This window comes from Camelus bactrianus, chromosome 26 (genome assembly GCF_048773025.1).
Source record: "Camelus bactrianus isolate YW-2024 breed Bactrian camel chromosome 26, ASM4877302v1, whole genome shotgun sequence".
NCBI lineage: Eukaryota > Metazoa > Chordata > Mammalia > Artiodactyla > Camelidae > Camelus > Camelus bactrianus.
Window position 1 is genome coordinate 36,264,018 of NC_133564.1, and position 16,874 is coordinate 36,280,891.

Consider the following 16,874-nt stretch of genomic DNA (forward strand, 5'->3'; position numbering starts at 1 on the left):
AGTCAATTTACAATATTAGTTTCAGGTGTACAGCAGAGATTCAGTTATAAACATATGCATATGTATATAAATATGTTTTAGATTGTTTTTAGCACAACTCATTACAAGAAATTGAATATAGTTCCCTGTGCTATATAGTAGGTCCTTGTCATTTATTTTATATTTATTAATGTGTATCTGTTAATCCCCCTTTTCCTGCCTGCTAACCACAGTTTGCTTTCTAAGTCCATGAGTCCATTTCTAGCAGCATCAATTTTCCTAGTAACATACGCTGGTTGACTGCTTTCAGCTTCAGGAATTCCATCTTATCTGTGGGCACTTTTCTTCTGGTGGGCCTTTATGTGGTTTGCACACGTAATAGAGATTTGTACTTGGGAGAACTCCAGGCCTCGTGTAGTCCCTGGAACAGAGTGCCCACTGAGTTGATGCTTGAACTGGGGAAAAAAGCAGAGTAAATGTTGGAATTTGCACTATGGTTGAGAATTCCAGGTTTCTATAACCTGTTTAGCCCACCTTAATATTGGCTGCAACCATACCGGGTAATTTGGTGGAATTTCATGGTATGGTGGTGTAGAGACAGGGCCTTGTATGCTTCTTCTCTTTCCTTTTTCTAACACTCATTCTCCTGTGCCTCCCAGATCCTCCCCCAGCAGTGCCCATGGCTGGCATGATGCTGCGCTGAAGCAATATTTGTTAATAAGGCCCTTTCCTCATCTCTTCTGAACTTCCGTTTCTTTCTCTGCACAATGAGGGCTTAGACTAGATAAGTGCTTTTCAGTTTCTTTTAAAGCCATGTTTCCTTTGAGAAACAGAAAATGCAAATCTCTCCTCCCATTCCAACCCTTTAGATTTTGATATGTCCTCCAGGGAGTGACATAGCTCTTTGTGGAAAATTGAAGTTATTGTGATTCCAGATGGCACAGAAAAGACTCTTCTGAAATTTATTGCAGGGAGAGGGCAGGAAAGGGGCAGCATGTCACAATTTCTAGTGTGAGCCCTGGAACAGGGGCTTGGGTTTAAATACGGTGTCTGACGTGTCCTCTCTCTAATCTTGTACAATATGATAAAATTCTCTACCTCAGTTTCTTAATGTGTCAAGTTGGGGTGATAATATTTTAAGGCTTTTGTGAAACATTATACACATAAGCCATCTGTGTCTCAGTAGAAACAAGACCTGCTAGGGAGTCAGGGATTTCTTTAAAAAAAATCTTGTCCATAGCACTCTGTCGGTGTGTATTTTGAATTACCTGGAGGGTGAGGGTTGAGTCTAAAGTCCATCATGGGATAGGTGGCCCATAGTTCTCTGTGCCCCCAGATTGCCCCCTCCTCCCCAGTCCTCTTCCTCTGTCCAAGATGAAGTTCCCTAGTAGATTTACACAGAGGTCTTGTGGAAATGGCTTTTCATTTTATTGTTTCACCAAGGAGGGCTGCCATCATGATCTCTGTGGTCAGGTTTTGGTGACCTGAAGGCTATGCAATTGGGGGTTTCTATTAAATAAAAAAAATATTACAAATAGAAAATTAGAACAAGGGTGGTGACAGGGGCTCTTGCAAGTGGGGACCATTAGCTTTGTTAGCTTCAGGTTCAGTGGCCTTTGGCCACGAGGACCCATCCTCATGCTCTGAAGTTGGAGGGACCAGTGGGTTCAGTGGGAATGTTAACTGAGTGTATCTCATGGGCTAGGCATTGTTGTACTTGTACTGTGTGTTCCTTATTTGAGACAATGAGCTCATTTAACCTCAATAGCCTCTTTAAAATATTAGACTTTTTATTTTGAGATGTAATGTAGGTTCCCCTGTACTTGTAGGAGATAATATACGGAGGGCCTATGGACCCTTTGCCCAATTTTCCTTAATGGTTCCGTCTTGCATAGTTGGGGTACAATTCATTACTGACTCACTAACCCTTTGAGGTTTGTGTTATTGCCCTCATTTCTATCTATCATTAAACTGGGGCTTAGAGAAACACACAGGCCTGCCCAGGTCACCCACATGTTTAGTGTGTAGTCGGGTGTAACGTGGGCTTGGGATTTCCAGGAAGTACCATTATGATGTTCTGTGGCAGGGAGCAGCATTCACTTTGCTTGTTTATTCATTCATTCAACAAACATTTATTGAGTAACCTCTGTGGGTCAGATGCTTTCACAGGCTTATCTGATTCTTCAGCAGTACTGAGAATCAAGTATTGTTTTGTTTTTTAAATCTGAGAAAATTAGCTCTGAGAGTTTATAACACCCCCCAAAGGAAATATAGCTCATAAAGGAGGGATAGTAAATTTGTGCAGTCCCCCCTCTTTATGCAGGTGGTACCCTAGGCATTTTACATTTGCAAACTTCCGTAATCCAGATATATTCTTGTAGGGCAAGGATTTTTTTTAAATTGAAGTATAGTCAAGTTTACAATGTTGTGTCAATTGCAAGGTGTTTTTTGAATTTTGAATTAAAAAATATTTTTTGAGAAGGGTAATTAGGATTTTTCATTTGTTTCATTTTTTAAAATGAGGTACTGGGGATTGAACCCAGGACCTCATACATGATATGTATGTGCTCTACCACTGAGCTGTACCCTCTTCCCCAAGGCAAGTTTTCTTATCCATTATTCTGCAGTTTAGGAGTTCAAATAAATTGGTGTTGAAATCCAGATCTTTTGATCCTACTGCGGTTCTTTTCTTTATAATCTGCTGAAGGGGGGTGGGGAAAGCATTTCCTTTGTTCATTTCTTTATTCCGCAGTGTTGAGCACTGACTCTGCATCAGGGTCTTTCTAGGTGCTTGGAAACAGAAAACAAGAAATGACCCTTGTATGCAGGGGCAGGAAGCCTAGACCAAAAGCTGGGTAAAGTGATCCGAGCTACGGTAGCCATGTACAGACTCTGAGGTCAAACTGTACCCCCGGCTTTACTTGTGCTTCCCCTGCCTTCTGACTGGTACACACCAGGTCACCGCAACCCAGTGAGGCCCGCAGCCCGCAGCACAATATTTACCTTGATCTCCTCTCCCCTCTCGGCAGGGCCTGCAACATGAGCATCCCTGACTACGTGCAGTGTGCTGAGGAATACGAGACTCTCGCCGTGGTCGTCCAACCCGTGGGGATCATTTCAGAGGACAATTTCTTTTGCATCTATAAACGAATCCCCTTGGTGAGCCAGATCAGCCCGTGCGGCTCCCAGTGGGCACTCTGTATCCACTACAGGCACCACTATGCGTTCGAGAATGCGTGGAGTGACTTCCAGACACACCGCACGGTCGTGGGCCTTGTCACCATTACCGACTGCCTCTCTGCCAAGGCCTTCGAGAAGCTCCATGTACAGAGGAGCTGTATGGCACCACGCTTAATGACTCTCAGCTCTTTGTCTTTGTGCTGCATGGGGAGGTAGCCGAGCAGCCACGCACCAACGTGGCCTTCAAACTACGAGGACTGCAGGGTGGTGGAGAAGAGGATCGAGGACTTCACTGAGTCACTCTTCATCTTGCTCAAGTCCAAGTGGCTGGATGGGGCCCCTGACAAGTCTGGGGACAAGATCCCACTCCTCTGCACCTTGTTTGAGAAGGAGGACTTCATGGGACTGGACACAGACAGCAGGTAAGTCTACCTGTAGGCCCGGCCACCCTGGCTGTGTGCCGGGTTCCTTCCCTACATCCAGGAAGGGATCAGCAAGGAAGAGGCCTGTCTTGTAGCCAAGGGCGGAGGGAGGTGCAGCCGGACGATTTACAGACATTTAAAAGTGAATCTGCCTTTGTTTCAGAGAGATCCTTTTAGGGTCAGTGTGGAGACTTCCTCCCGCTTTTCAGCCAAGACCCCTGGTGGGACCCCTGTAGTTGCTGTCCAATAGAGTAGCCACAGCCACTGATGCTATGAGCGCTGGGGAAGAGGCTGGTCTGAGCTGAGATGTGCTGTAGGTCAAATGCACATCAGACGCTGAGACTTGTCTAGTAAAAAGTATGTAAACTATCTTGTTACTTTCATATATTGATTACATGTCAAAATGATAGTATTTTACATACAGCAGATTAAGTAAGATCTGTTCTTAAAATTAGTTTCTAGTATCTGTTTTTGGTTTGTTTGATTGTTTCTTTGTTTACCGTTTTAAATGTGGCAACTGGGAAGCTTTCTTTACATGGCTCTCATTTCAATTTTGTTAGGCAGCCTGTCCTGGGACAGTCTCATCCCTTTGCTTATAAATGAGATGCTGTATCCCGAGAGGCAGAACGAGATGCTGGTTGAGCTTTGTCTGGAGCCGGTGTCTCCTGCCTCCCAGGCCCAGCACCTGCTGGGTTCAGGCCCTCTCTTCCTCCCCGACAGCCAGCATGCCAAGTTAGGACATCAGAAACACCTCCAGGGAATTCCGGATGAACTCCTTATGCAGGGAAAGGCGTATCACGGAGTATGAGACAAAGCAGGGAAAGACTCATCCTCACTTTGTCCCTGTGATTAAGTCAACGGCCCCACTTTTGCCTTGGATGTGCAGATGAGCTCTCCTGGGCTTACTACCTCCCCACCTTATGCTCTGTTTCCCCGTGTATCTATCATGCTTTCCTTCGGGCAGAAAAGGTGAGATGCCTTTGCCCAGAGGTGGTCCCCCTTTGCTGGGGAGAATGAGGGAAGCTGTGCCCCCACGGCCTACGGCCTCGGGCCTTGAGTCTGGAGGGCGCTCATGGCGGTACCACAGGTGACGGTCGGAGGGCCTGGCACAGGCCCACTGTGGAGGCAGTGCTCTGTGATTCTTGAACTTACCTAAGATCAAATCCTACTTTCTAGTTGTTGGTAAGTTGGAGGAGAAGATGCCAGAGAATTGATAAAAAGAAAGTCCAGACCATCCCTGTGAGTGAGAGGCACAGGGGGGCCGAGTCCCACCTACGTGTGGTGCCTGGTGGGCTCTGGATGAATTTTCTGTTCCTCCCGGATATACCTCTATGACTTTAGTAAGGGGTGAGACATGTAGTGGCCATGATCTTTATTTGTCCTTGCAGGGCCCTGTGATCTACACGTCCGCACACCCTTCTGCTCCTTGGGGATGAGGTGGCAGGTTTAGGTGCCTGGGCATTGCTGTGGGCACAGCTGCCAGCACCGGGCTACACCGAGGCTGGCTCCGTTCACCTCACATGTCACCTCCTGCTGAGCCCCCAGGCGTTAGTCAAGGTAGGTGCATCAGTGCAACGTAAGCAGGGACCATGTTCTCCCCCTGGACAGACTGGTGGGTGAGCAGTGGAAGCCTGGAGCCCTGCCCAAGCCCCATGGCCAGTGCCTCCTCTTTTGTCATAGGAGGCACTGGTGACATTTTTGCTCAGCAACTGCTTGGTTCTGAGTCTGCAGACCCACCAGAGAATTCCAGCTTGTATTTGCCTTTTGAAGTCTGCCCTTGGGATTTGGCGGAGTAGCTGGATGTGTGCTTAGCCCATAGTGTTGACACTGTCACCATTGTTTACCCAGAACCTCGTGTACCAGGCATGGCTCTCGGCATCAAAATACAGCAGCGCATTAAAATCCCTCCTGGTGGATCTGTCTGTTTTGGTACCATAAGGGCTCAGCCAGCATCTGAACGTCAGTGAGATAACGCGGCCAGTGAGCTCGGGTCAAGCACGTTCTCCTCCAGTCACTTTTACTCCATTGTTGCTTTTACTATTCCACAGTCATTAATTTTTAAAACAATGCTTTGGTGCAGGAGCAGAGACTAATTCTCTCCTGCTACTCACTTTGGGAGTGAGTAAAACTGTCCAGCCTGTAATGCGACCACATTTTGTGGCTTAAAAGCTGCCTAGACGCATGTATGTGGAGTTTCAGTTAGGGGCGCTGACCACGTTGGGGTCCCCAAGCAGCGTCGCTCCCCTCAGGCCCCTGCCTTCCCTGGAGCAGGAGGTGAGGGTGGGTCTCACTGTCCCTGCGTCCCTGGCCTCACACACTCACGTAAATTCTTGTACATGCTGTCAAAGTCATTTTTGTTCTTGTGTGTTTCTAATTTTCGCTTGTTCCTCCTTTCCTTTTTCTTTATTCCTTTTTCTCTTGTACCGCGCAGTTGCGTCTGAAAAGGTGGCTGTGCATATCCTGCATTGGAAATAGCTAGATCGCCCTCCGTGCTGTCTCCATCGCTTTAAAAAGCAGAAACTTTTCAGGTGCCTTGATCCATGCATTATCCTAGTCATCTTGTTATTTTCTAATTTTTTGGAATATTTGATTTGTTAGCACATCACCCACTGGTGTTTCATATCTGTTAAAATCTTTGCTTTGAGGAACCTGTTTGGTCCTCCTTATATTTGGTGACAAATGTACCCTTATTCAATTAGTTTAATTGTTTTGAAGAAGTGAGATGCGAATTGATTTAGGCGGCTGTTGAGGGATTCTTTTCATGGAGTATTTAAACTTGTGAAGTCAAAGTCTGCAGCATCTTGCTCGATTCCTGCTTTTACACAAACGTGCTCAGCACGCGGTTCCTGGCTGTCTCTGTGTGACGTGCGTGACGGCGCTTCCTGACCTGCGGTCACTGGTGAGAAAGTGGCAAGCTTGGGGGTGAGCAGCTGCAGGGTACAATGTTGGAGGAATCAGTCACCGTTTGGTTATTTAATTTTTTTTTTTTTTGCATTCAACTTCCCCGTGCCATTTACTTTATTTTGCCTTCATAAAGGGGCAGAAGTGGGTCTAAAATCCATGCCACTCTTTTGTTCCCTTTACGAGGCTGGTTTTTCTGAGTATCAGGACAACATGTACTTCTCCTAAGTAGCTGGCTTACATGGATCTGGTGGACACAGGGACTGTTAAAGGGACCGTAGCTTCCTCTCTGCTCCAGCCAGTGGGCATTCAGAGCCGGGTCTGTGGTTTGCCTCAGCAGCCGTGCAGGCCTCCCTGCACCGGCCTTTACTTTTAACCCATGTTGGCATTAAAGAGCTGACTCCGTGTTTGTTGCTGCTGACGTCCCCCACTGATAGCCGTGTCGTTAGTTTGCGTTAGTGAGTCTCCAACCCCCAGTCAGCATTGAAGGAAGATGCTTTGGCCAATCTAAGACCTTGGATTCTCACCCCCACCCTTGTTCATCTCACCCAGGGGAAGAGTTTGGCCACCACCATCATGCTGATCATGAGGTCTTGTTTCTCCTTTCATGCTCTAGTCCAAATGTGAACACTTCATCCTTCACTGACTTTGTCTCGCTTGAGACAGGCCAGATATTCTGAAAGTGTCCATCACATTCTCGGGGGAGAACAGAACAGAAGTAAGTCTCGCAAGTAGAAGGTGTCTAGGCTGTCCGGGTTGGCAAATGCAGGCTGGGATCTGTGATTGTTGGGCTGTGCCCTGGACACAGGCCTTTCCCGTGGCTCCTGAGGGCCCAGGGGTCGGAGTGAGGACAGACTTGCTTGGGCTCCTCCATCCTCATCTGCTCACTGGCAAGTGTGTCTGCTAATAGGAGCTCCGCCAGACCTCGGGACCTTCAAAGCTCAGATCACGGGAGAACCTTGAGTCCCTTCTCCAGAGCCTCTGTGAGAATCCAGTGCCTTCTGTGGTGACCAGTGGCAGGAGATGCCTCCCCCTCCAGGGAGCACCCTTCGGAGGACTGTGACTCAGTGCACCTTGCTGTGAGCCTGTGGGGATCCGGCCGTGGTCCCTGCAGAACCAGACTTTAGATGGGCTTAGCAACGGAAATGACAGGACTAATATTCCAGGCCAGGGCTGGATGGAGGGAACAGGGGAAATTGAATGTGACCTCAAACACCTAGGTGAGTGCTGGGTCTGTTACTAAAATGGGGAGCATGGGAGGTACCTTCCAGAAATTGAATTCCAGAATAAATGGTGGACATGAGGCATTTTTAAGATGCCATTTTTCGTCCAAGTTTGGACTTCATAGAGGCACTCGGGTCTATGAGCCTGGGGCTGAGTTGAAGGAGCCGGACTAGAGATACACGTTGGGAGTCGTCATTCTTAGCTGGTGTTCACAGACGCGCATGTGAATTAGATCATCTTGAGAGCTGCAGACTGAGGCTGAGGGGGGGCAGGGCTGTGCCTGGGTTGGAGGAAAGCCCAGACCATGCAGCTTTGGTGTGTCAGTCAGCGGCGTTTGGGATTTTCAGGGCAATGTCATTTATCTTTAAGGGGCCGGGGGGTGGGCAGGGCCAGCCAGGAAGAAATCTGAAGGGAGGGTCGTGGCCACGTGTGTGTCTTGGGAAGTTGCAGAGTCTGCAGGGTCCGGGAGGGTAGACTCCTCAGAAGCTGGAGTTGGATTGGGGCGTGGGTTGAATGTAGTCACACTAACATATCAGGGAGGGAAGAAGGCCTAGGGAGTCCCCGCTCTTCTTGACTCGCTTTCCAATGAACAGAAGGCAGACAGAGGATCTGAGGTGAGAAGGGATGGGCGCTGGGAGAGGAGCCAACCTGGAGAATGGTGCTTGAAAAATTCTGGAATAGTCTCCCTGCAAAATAGAGGTTAAAAAAATCCAGACTCTTAAGAACATTGATAGTGACTGGGGAGGAGGCAGTTGTTTTTCTGGCCTCCTAAGGGTAAGGCATGTATCCAGGGATACACAGAATATTCGGGCAGTCTATTCCGGGCATTTGGTACCGGGTAAAGAGCACAAGTTTAAAGGGGGACAAGGGCAGCGGAGGGAAACTAGCCAGGCCCCGTGTCAGGTACCAGTCGGCTGCCCTAGTTGCGTGTTGCATTCACATCCATGCCTCCCAGGTGGGCGGTGGCAGCCCCCTTTTGCGGATTGGCAAGCCTTCTCAGAGGGGTTAAGTTATTGGTCCTTTTAGAGGGTAGTAAATACTGTAACAGGATTCAAGCATGGTCTTGTCAGAATTCAAGGGCGTGTTTTCTCTACTAATTCCGGTACCTCCCTGGTGTACGTGAAATGGTGAAGTGGGTCAGTTTTGGGGCCTTTCAGAAAAAGTACGATTTAAGTGCCTCAGGACTGATTCACAAAGCTCAGTGTTCTTTGATTGTTCTGAAGCACCGCAGTGCTTTACGCCCCACAGAGGTAAGGTCTTACTCCTTTGACGATGAAGTGGTTGCAAATGATATATAGGTGCAAAACCAGACTTAGCAGCTTCTGAAGGGAAACTCTCCAGTTCTTCCTTGATAGACTTTCTTCTACGGGATGTAGCTGTGCTGCAGCATAGGCCTGAGCTGTCTGTATGGATTGTGGGTTTGATATCCAAATTTAGCATAAAACAGTCAGATGAAGAAAATCAACGTTCAGAATTTATTTTTGGGTTTCATTAGACAAGATATACTATCAGGTAATGGCTCATATAGCTAATGAAATTGAGTACAGAACATTGAATTTCTTACTTTTTATTTAGAGTTTTCTTACTGCATGAGTTTGCCTGCTTTGGAACATCAGCTCCTCCACAAGGGAACTTGTCAGTTTGTTGGTGTGATTGCATTTACACAGTGAATGTAATCTGGGCTTCCTCAGCCCAAACTCTCCAGTGCAGTATCACGGGCTGTAGCCATCTCTTAGTCACGCAAATACTTCTAAAATTATATGATGCCAGAAAAGAAAGAAGAGAGAGAGAGAGACATTGCCTTTATCAAAATTCCTTTCAATTCTGACTGCAAACTGTTGTTGAGCAGCTCTGGTTTCCTTTGGATATGAATATATACATTTCTTTGCATGTAACCCGGGTTTTGGACTAGAACACCAAGCCCTTGCTTTCCGCAAGCCACAAAAATAGTAGCCAAATTGCACACATGTGAAATATTTTATTGTTTTTCTGAGAAAGAATCCTTGAATTTGGGACTTCAGCTGTGATTTTTGCTTTTTGCTTCTCCCACCTCTCTTGTAATCTCTCACTCCTTCCCACGTGGCCCCCAATAGGTCGTGGTCCCAAAGGAGCAAGCAAACACCCAGTTGGTCACCATGCAGTGCTGCTACAGAGGGAGACCTGCCAAGACTTAAAGGATATTATCAGAGAGGACTTCCTGGAAGAAATGGGCTCTACATTCAGTTGTGAAGGCAGAGTAAGGGTCAGCCAGTAGAAAGCATGAAGACTGTGGCTCATGTGGCAGAGCAGCCCGGGTAGAGGCCTGGAGGCTTGTGCGGTGGGGACTCGGGGAGAGTGCCATGTGTGGTCCAGGGTTGTGGGTGCCCCTGCTGGGGAGGACACTGGAGAGGGCCTGGGGTGGAGGTCTTTCGAAGAGCTTGGGTTTTACTAGAACTGACACAGGAGGCAGTGAAGGGTGTCAGCAGGAAGTGACCCTCAGGAAAGGTACTTCTGGTTTTGCTTCTGATATTCTACAGTAAGAAAGGTCGGGACGGGCGAGAGCAGGTCTGGCTGTCCCTTTGAGACCCACCCCATCATTCATTTATTCATAACACACACACTTCTGAGTGTCTAGGGGAGAGAGGTTGGACCCACATTAGTAAGCAAAATGCTCCTTGGGAGCTTAGCAGTGTCAGAAGTTGACTTAGCCTAGAATGTTCTATGAACAGAGGAACAAATTGCGGAGGTTGGAGGGAGGGAAGGCTTCCTTGAGAAACAGTCAAAATGAGCCTGGAGGCAAGTGGGAAGTAGGAGCAGGTCAGGGGGCCACTGAGGTCACTGGGGACCTGGGTACTGAGGTGAGGATGGGCGTTCAGGGTCGGGGGTGGGGCTAGAACTCTACCAGGGAGCCTCTGAAGGGTTTGAAGTGGGGTGATGTAATCAAATTTATGCTTTGGGAAGCCTGCCTTGGCTCCGTGTGTGTGTGTGTGTGTGTGTGTGTGTGTGTGTGTGTGTGTGTGTGTGTGTGTGTGTGTGTAGCGGGGAAGAGGGGGAGGGTGCCACCAACTGGGGAGTGAAATTAGAAGACCATTCACAGGCTGGGAGGCCACAAGTGGGAGAGGGGCATCAGGGCTGCTTGGGGACGGCAGGGGCAGTGTGGATGCCGGATTTCCTTATGGGGAGGGCTTGTTAGCTGGGCCGCCCTTGCGGCGCCTTTTGGCTTGAAGGAAACAGATGGAGGCCGCCAGGTGGACTTTCCTCTTCTCTTCTTCCCTGCCTTGTGTGATGATGTTAGCTCAGCCAACATTTGGAAGAGAAGAGCTAAGTTCCAGGGTAGCCCAGGACTTTGTTGAGCTGGTTGGAGTGAGATCTGATAGGATTTATGTTTGTGTTCAGATCTGCATGTTCACTTACCTAGAAACGTCCTGTCTTTTGAATTTCCATAGGGGTTTTTACTCTTGATAAAGTTTGCTTTCTTGGTGAGAGGAAATTTAATACAGCTGTTGTCTTTCTCAAAAAAATCATATCTTTTAAGAACTTTAATATTCAAACAATAGGAATATTTAAAAATGATAAAGTAAGGCTTTGGTGTAGTTTCTTTGGTTTCCTAGTTAATGTGGACTTAGTGCCTTTGCATTAATTAATAGCACATCCTTGTCAGTATTTAAAGGGCTGTTAGTGAGCGCCCCAGGCCCCACCTCTCAAAACATCATTAAAGTTTGCTCTGAAATAGTGAGGTCATAAAGGTTTTGTTTGCAGAAGCCAAACACTTGGTTTATAATATGAAGCATTGCTCCATTTATAAAATAATAATAGGTTCAAAATTAAGAAAGTGGAAGATAATTGAGTTTTTTAAAAGCTGGAACATAATCTTTCTTGTGCTAATTTTGAACTGGAAGTTTCGAAAATAAAAATCCTACTGTAATATCATCTACGTGGGATACATATATGCTTTCCCGTTTGAAAAATAAGTCCGCAGTGGTTTTTGAAGTCAGGAGCATTCCAGCTCAGATGCTGGCATTGATGGTTGATGGTTTTCAATGGCAGAGCCTAAATTTGCCTTCTTAGCATTTTTTTTTTTTGTTTTTGTAGTGAGAGCGTTGAGTAGTGCTTTACCAGTATGATTTTGGGGCAATTTGGGGGCAGATGTTGTGCACCAGCAGTGAGATATTTCCATGCATTTTACTTTCTGGACATCACCAAGGCACATGTGGGGTTTGTGCCTGCAGGCTGGGATGCTGCAGTACTCCCTGGTCCATCACAGTTTTGTCCTGGATCTGCTCCGGTCAGTGAATGATTTTCTGTGGCTTCAAGGTAAGTTGGTCTGATGCACATGATCAGATGTGTAGTTAAAGTGCTATTACATGAAATAAGAGAAGCCTAGAAACATGAGGGAGGAGAATTGGCTGAGCTGATTTCGGTGGGGAGTCTTCTTAGGTGACTCCCTCCCCGTGATTCCTGCCAATATCCTCCCCAGACCTGCACTGTAGTCCTGCCGAAGCAAGCATGCACTTTGCTCAGAAACGGACTGAATTTCCTTGTGCCTCTGTTTGTTGGCTTTTTTTTTTAAAGCACATCTTGCCCTTTGCTTAAATGCCATCCCTGCTAGTCACCTCTTACCCTCATTCTTCTGGATGTCGTCCATACATAGCTGCTGAATGGATGAACTGAATGTAGTATCTCCATGTAGTGGAACATTACTCATACGTAAGGGTGAATAAAAAGGAAAAAAAATAAAGGGGAAGATGAAAAAGGCCACCTGTTCTGGGAAGTCCACCCTGACTGCTCAACCCACCCTTTTCCCTTTGAATCCCCACCCCTTATGCTCCACTCTACTCTTTTTGATATTACTTACCACCTTTTAATAAACTAACGTTTTCAAAAAAAAAAAAAAAAGACAGAGATGCTGATACCACTTCAACATGGAAAAGCCTTGATAATAGCACGTTAAGTGAAAGGAACCAGACATAAACGGCCACATATTATTGACTTCAGTGATCTGAAATGTGCAGAATAGGCAAATGCAGAGGCAGAGAGCAGGTGATGGTTGCAAGGGGCTGGGTGGAGGGGGATTAGGGAATGACTGATAGTGACAGGGGGTTTCTTCTGGGATGATGGAGTTTTCTGGAAATAGATGGTGGTGAGGGCTGCACAACCGTGAGTGTGCAAAAGACTGCTGAGCGCTGTCTCTGGGAGTGCCTGTGGTTGGGGCGGCTTTATTTTGTTCTCACCCTGCAATGTGAACTGTCATCTTGTGCTGAGGCAGTTCTACTCCTGTGAGTGGTGAGGCTCAGAGACTTTGCAGAGTCATGTTTCTTTTCTCCCCCTTGCTGAGTGTAGGCAAAAATTGTTTAAGCCTGAGAAAGTGCTCCATCTGCAGAAATGTCTTTCAGTTTTGCATGGTGTAAAAATCTTGAGAGCTTTTTAATCGTTGACGACAGTCTGTGAGGGGAAACAGCCCGTGAAGCCTGGGTGCGACCTGGAAGAGCAGCTCTTCCCTCCCTGACAGGGGTGGGGATTTCACCCCCGTTCAGGCAGTGAAGGGCCCAGACCCGAGAGCGGAGTTGACAGTCGTGAATATTTACGTGAATCCGCTGCTTCATCTTGGATATTAATTTCAAGCTGAGTCAGTTTGTGGCGGCAGCCTCATCCTACATCAGGAATCTATATTATGTGCTCTTTGAGGTGGAGACCAGACAGACTTTATTATTTAACTGTCTCTCTTGAATTGATATCTCAGATTCCTTTGTAAAAAGTAAAACAGCAGAAATACACACGTCCTTTAATGCCAGTGTGACCTGGATCGGGTTTAGTCTCTGTGCCTCAGTGGCCTTAACTGCGGGTGGGGAAGATGATCACAGTGCTTCCCTCAGAGGGCCTGGTGAGGGGGGAGTGAGAAGCACAAATTGAGGACTTACACGAGATGCTCATGAATGTCCGAAGTTAGTGCTCTCAGCCTGGTGAGGCCTCAGGGGCAGAGATGTCAGAACAGAGCATTCCTAGTCGGAGCTCGATCCGTGTTGGCAGCTGTTATGATCACTATCACCACTGTGGGTTATCAGGTAGTTTTAAGACTTGGTAATATGAATTCTTCAATAATGTTAAAAGACTAGACATCTCAGATTCAGTTTACATAGTTTTCAAGATTTCCTCTGAGAAATGGATGTTTTATTCCCCATCAGAAGTCTGAGTTGAGTCTCTAAAAAAATTCTGTATTCCTCCATCTGTTTGCTTTAATTCTCAATTTCTTAAAAAAATAGTTTTTAAATGGAGTTACTGGGGACTGAACTGAGGGCCGCATACATGCTAAGCACATACTCTCCCAAATGAGGTATAATCTCCCCCATAATTCTTTTTAAACTTTACTTTCTTAGTATTCAGAGGTTAGAGGCCTCTAATTCTTTTTCTGGAGACTTGTCCATGAACCTGTAAATCTATTATTAATGGACAAATCTTGGTTTATTAAAAAAATCAATAGAATATTCTGCAATCCATCCAAAAGAAAATGCTCATTGATTTAAATGTTTCTCCTTTATGGTGATTTCTACTTTCTGGTCTAGCTTAATTTATTAACACCCATCCTCATCATCATAATGACCAAACTCGCTCTGAATGGACACCTGCCTAAGGCTAAAATGCTTTCCTCATGTTTTACTTCATAGCATGTGTTTGAGGGTAGGTATCAGTGTCTCCTTTTTTGCAGCTGAGGGATTGAGAGATGGAGCACCTTGTCCCAAATTACACACAGCTGGCAGTGGCTTGCTCAGTGCTGGAACCCTGGCTGCACAGAATGCATTTTTAATTGCTCCTCTAATCAGCCTCCCGTTGAGTGGATTCCCGAAATCCTGTGACTCCATAAATGGCCAATTTTAGTGATCTCAGCCTGATGAGGACTTCAAAGGAGAGACACCAGTGAGAATGTGAGACAGAGTGGCATAAATTAAAATTGTACATTTTTACAAAAGTTTTATTCTCATGTAATGACTTAAAAAGTTAATTTTTTTTTAATTTTAGTGCTCTGTGAGCACTAAAAACAAAACATTAAAAATAATTATAATGCAAAAGAGAAGTGGGCTTTGAAAGTCCAACCATTGCTAGTGATGTTACTTGCTTTTCTCTATTGGCCCTTATTGACAGAAATACTTAGAAAGACTGAATTGGTTTTATGTAGTCTTAGTATGGAAGAAAAGATTGTCAGTGAATATTGTAAGTAAAATCATTACTCTTTTCTTTCCTGATGATGAATAGGTAAGTTGTTTTTATGGCTTAAGTACATTTCCTCATTTGTGAAATTTGAGTAATATCGTTTTCCTTGTCTGTGACAGTTAGACGCCTTGTATACAAAGAACCCAAAAGGTGCTTAATAAAAATGTGCTGTCACAATGACAGGTATTTTAGAAGGATCAACTCTGAATACTAAAGGGGGTGGCTTATTTCTGATGCATATTCAATATGTATATATATGATATATATGAATATGGCTTAAAGTAACAAGGATTCATTTATTTTTTTTAGTGCACTATGAAGTTTTAATGAAATCTGTATCATTCTTTAGAGACAGGGATTAGTTAAATTGCCTTAAGCAGACGACCTTGAAGATTATTTTCACAGAATGTGTATTGTTACAACTCAGAATTCATGTTACCCTGTAACATCCACTCAGACATTTAAATTCGTGGATTCTGACCAGATCCATAGAGTTTAAAAAAATCCACATTTATCATTTTCAGGGAATAATCTCTCTTTTGTGATTAAAGAAAATTTTGTTTTTTTTCTTGCACTTTTAACAGGTTTAAAATATCAAAACATTGATTTGACATGTAACTTTTTTAATAGAATAAATCTCATGCTGTTTTAATATGTAAATAAATGTTTTTGTATTTCAACAAACTTTTACGATTTCCTGGCTCTTTGAGAAGTATTTGGCAAGATACTAAGATTACCTACTGTTGGAAAAATACAGACGTTACTTTTATGAATATAGGCCTAGTAAAGATCTGTTGGTTTTTGCTACAGTGCAAGACATGAGGCCTAGGAGAGTTTGCTGCCGATTGCCAGGAGGACATATCCCAGGTCTCAGTCTCCACTTCCTGTAAACTGAAGAGGCTGGACTGGTTTCTTTCCTCCTCTAAGATGAGTTTCCATAAGCCTATGTCTTTTGTTTATATTCAGGAGTATTAGCAATATCAGATTAAATATTGAATACCCCTCCCTTACCCTGAAACAAAGTGCAGTATGTGCTACAGAAGCTTTTAGTTATCTGATTCTCGTTTCTGATCCTACAGGCAATTTTGTGTTGCATGTTTCCCGGCAACCTGGAAGGTCTTTTTAGACATAGGTGGCGCTGTTGCACCTTCTTAACTTCTTAATTTTCCTATTTGTTAAAGAAAGCTTAAACAACGTTATTTTATTTTGATTTCTTTTCTTAATGCTTCAGAATAGCACAGTCTACATTATGTCTGTCTACCTGTAAATATTGTTCTGCTTATATCTTAGTTTTATTCTGTCATCTCGCTGTGAACATCTCAGACTTGCTGTGCAAACAATGGCAAAATCGGACTTTTCTTCCAGTGCTAGAAACCAGTGAGAAGGGAATTTATAAAACAGCGAGAAGCGGCCTCTGGAGCACCTTAAAGCTGAACATTGTACTGGGTTCCCTGAGTATTGACCCCGCCGCTGTGTGTTAATTAGTGGTAGGAGATTTGGTACATATAGGAAGGGGTGTAGTTTTTTGACTTGGGTTTGCGTGCACACGCTGCCACTGAGCCACGTGAGCCTAAGTCAGTTCGTTCTGAGATTTCCCTCGTCTGTGAGATGGGGATGCTCATATCTGCTTTGTAGAATTGTGAGAATTAGAAATTATGTAAAGTGTTAACCACAGTGGGTATGTCAAGAGGGCTCATAAACTTTAGCTACTGTTTTGTGAGAAGCCATCATTTGATAGTCTTTGGCAATTACTAAGAAACAGGAAAATAAGGAAAGCTGGTTTTATGATGAAAGATATTTGAGGAGGTTCCATAGTTCCTATACCCATAATTTAGCATCAGCAAAGTCAGAACTGTTACACAGTCGCCCTGAACCAACGTTAAGCCACAGAATTTTTTGTTACTTCAAATAGGTTGGGGCTTAATGGGATCCAATACTTATACACATGTTGTCTCCAGCAGCCAACTGAGAGATGACAGAAAA

The 16,874-nt window shown here is 45.1% G+C and overlaps 1 protein-coding gene across 4 annotated transcripts in view; it reads left to right on the top strand.

Annotated features, from left to right (window-relative positions):
- The window catches only part of LOC141575165 (uncharacterized), a 188,570-nt gene that overhangs the window by 135,537 nt on the left and 36,159 nt on the right, over window positions 1-16,874 (top strand). For all 4 annotated transcript variants that reach the window (XM_074353798.1, XM_074353797.1, XM_074353799.1 and 1 more), the window contains one exon: window positions 3,009-3,581. The gene's annotated coding sequence lies outside the window, so the exon portion shown is untranslated. The remainder of the gene's footprint in view (window positions 1-3,008; window positions 3,582-16,874) is intronic.